Here is a 3,145-nt window from a genome sequence, read left to right as displayed (position 1 = left end):
CTGGTGAGAAGTCTGGAGTAATTTTAATAGGCCTGCCTTTATATGTTACTTGTCCTTTTTCCCTTACTGCTTTTAATATTCTGTCTTTAGTGCATTTTCTGTTCTGATTATTATGTGTCGGAAGGAATTTCTTTTCTGGTCCAGTCTATTTGGAGTTCTGTAGGCTTCTTGAATGTTCATGGGCATCTCTTACTTAGGTATGGGAAGTTTTCTTCTATAATTTTGTTGACAATATTTGCTGGCCCTTTAAGTTGATAATCTTCATTCTCATCTACTCCTGTTATCCATAGGTTTGGTTTTCTCATTGTGTCCTGGATTTCATGGATGTTTTGAGTTAGGAACTTTTTACATTTTGCGTTTTCTTTGATTGTTGTGTCCATGTTCCCTATGAAATCTTCTGCACCCGAGATTCTCTTGTATTCTGTTGCTGATCTTCCCATCTATGTTTCTTGATTCTTTCCTTGGGTTTCTATCTCCAGAGTTGTCTCCCTTTGGGTTTTATTTATTGTTTCTACTTCCATTTTTAGGTCCTGGATGGTTTTGTTCAATTCTACCACCTGTTTGGTAGTGTTTTCCAGTAACTCTCTAAGTGATTTCTGTGTTTCCCCTTTAAAGGCTTCTCGCTCTTTACCTGTGTTTTGCTGTATTTCCTTCTTAAAGTCCTCCATCATCATGAGAAGTGACTTTAGATCCAAAGCTTTTCTGGTGTGGTGGTGTATCCAAGACTTGCTATGGTGGGAGAGTTTGGTTCTGATGATGCCAAGTAACCTTGGTTTCTGTTGCTTCTGTTCTTATGCTTGCCTCCTGCCATCTGATTATCTCTAGTGCTTGCTGCCCTCAATATATCTGATTGGAGCCTGTCCTTCCTATAATCCCAGTTGATTCAGGACTCCTCACAGTCCATCTTTCTCTGTGATCCTTTGATTGTGGGCTCCTGTGAATCTGATATTCTTGGTGTGTCAGAGATCTTGGCAGTCAAGCTCCTCTGGGACACTCAAATACTGGTGTAACCCAGCTCCTATTATCCTGGGGTCCTGTTGTCCTAAGATTCTCGGCGTGTTACAGTGCATGGAAGTGGTGTCTCCTTTGAGGACTGTAGAGCTGTCTGGTCTTTAGAAACCAAGGTAAACCAGAACTGATCAAAAGGAACCCGAGCCTCTGGTCAGGAAGGGCTCTGGTGTCCTTGTTCCTGCTGTCACAGGCCCTTCACAATTGGATTGAAGCAGCTGTTGTGTTCCACTCACCAGTGATCCTAAGATCGCGTGGGCAGTCCACTAGGGACAGTGGGAGTATCCGCTGACTCCACTCCCTAGGTGACCTGGTGCTGACACAGACCGGAAAAGACTTGTGCCCCTGGTCAGGCCGGTTCTCTGCCTCCCTAGTGCTGTCTCAGGTCCTGCGCATGATTTGATTGGAGCAGTTGTTGGGCTCCACTCACCAGTGATCCTAAGATCGTGTAGAGAGTCCTCTGGGGACCGTGGGGGGGGTGTGTGTGTCAGTCAACTCCGTGCCCTAGGTGACCTACTGCTGGCACCGTCTGGACAAGTGTATTTATCTTACTGATGGTGTCTTTTGCTGTGCAAAGTTTTCCAGTTTCATGAGGTGCTATTTATTAGTTGTTGATCTTAGTGCCTACACTATCAGTGTTCTGTGGAGAGAGCCTTTTCTATTGAAAAAATTTTCATTCATTAAAAGTTGTTCTGAAATTCTTTCTTTGTTTAATCTTTGTGTGTGACTTGAGTACTAAAATAACTGTGTCCTCATAAAATGAACTGGGCAATCTTCCTTCTTTTCTATTTTGTGGAATAATTTAAGGTATATTGGCATTAATTCTTCTTTGAAAGTCTACTAGAATTCAGCACTAAAATTATATGGGCATGACCTTTTTTGGTTGGCAAGCTTTTAGTTTCTGCTTTGGTTTCACTAGAGGTTATGGGTCTGTTTAAATTGTTTAACTAATCTTGAATTAACTGTAGGTGGTATGAATTGAGAAAATTATCAGCAGGGCTGGGGAGGTGATGGGGATTTAAGTGGGAAAGGGGATAACATTTGAAATGGAAATGAATAAAATAACCAATAAAATTAAAAAAAATTAAAGGGAAATGAAATGTCTTTTTGGTGGATTTTTTTTTCATTTGATGAATAGTGTCTTTATTTACCTCTTCTGTTTTGGTTTGATGTTTAGATTTTGTCAGATATTAAAATGACTACAGTACATTTCTTATGAGGTCCATTTGCCTGAAAAATCTTTTCTTTTTTTTTTTTTTTTCATCTTTTTTACCCTGAGGTGATGTCTATTCTTGATGCTAAATTGAATTCCTTTGATGCAGCAGAAAGATGGATCCTGTTTTCAGGATTCATGCTGTTAATCTGTATCTCAGGGAACAGAGACCACTGATAATGTTGAGAAATACCAATGAGCAGAGTTTGTTGATTCTGAATGCTCCTGTGGTGTTTTGTTGCTGCTGTTTGTATTCTGTTTGTTTGTTTCCTTGATTTTGATTTGCTTGCCTGAGGTTACTTATTCCTTGTGTTTTCCTGAGTGTGGTTATCATCTTCAGATTGAAGTTTTTTTTCTAGCACCTCTGTAAAGCTGTGTTTGTCGATAGATACTGCCTAAATTTTTTTTTTTATTTTTTTTATTGTGGAACATCTTGTTTTCTTAATCTATGGTGATTGAAAGTCCTGCTGGGTGTGGTAGTCTGGGTTGGTATCTGTGGTCTCTTAGCATATGTACAACATCTGTCCATGCCTTTCTGGCTTGTAGAGTTTCCATTGAGAAGTGAAGTTTAATTCTACTAGGTCTGTCTCTATGTTACTTTGTCATTTTCCCTCAGAGCTTTTAATACTCTTTTTTTGTGTATGTGCTTTATGTTTAGTATTTTGATTATTATGTGCCATGAGGAATTCCTTTTCTGGTCCAGGCTATTTGGTGTTTTGTAAGTTTCTTTTACTTTGGTAGGCATTTCCTCCTTTAGGTTAGGAATTTTTTTCCTATGATTTTGTTCAAAGTATTTTCTGTGCCTTTGACCTGGGTGGCAGCTACTACTGTTTCTTCTTCTTCTTCTTCTTCTTCTTCTTCTTCTTCTTCTTCTTCTTCTTCTTCTTCTTCTTCTTCTTCTTCTTCTTCTTCTTCTTCTTCTTC

The 3,145-nt window shown here is 39.3% G+C and overlaps 1 long non-coding RNA gene across 2 annotated transcripts in view; it reads left to right on the top strand.

Moving 5' to 3' along the window:
* LOC115063852 overlaps window positions 1–3,145 on the top strand; it is a 29,804-nt gene that overhangs the window by 21,299 nt on the left and 5,360 nt on the right. The gene's annotated exons all lie outside the window — the stretch shown is intronic.

Source organism: Mus pahari, chromosome 4 (assembly GCF_900095145.1).
Source record: "Mus pahari chromosome 4, PAHARI_EIJ_v1.1, whole genome shotgun sequence".
NCBI lineage: Eukaryota > Metazoa > Chordata > Mammalia > Rodentia > Muridae > Mus > Mus pahari.
This window is presented reverse-complemented; position numbering and strand designations above follow the sequence as displayed.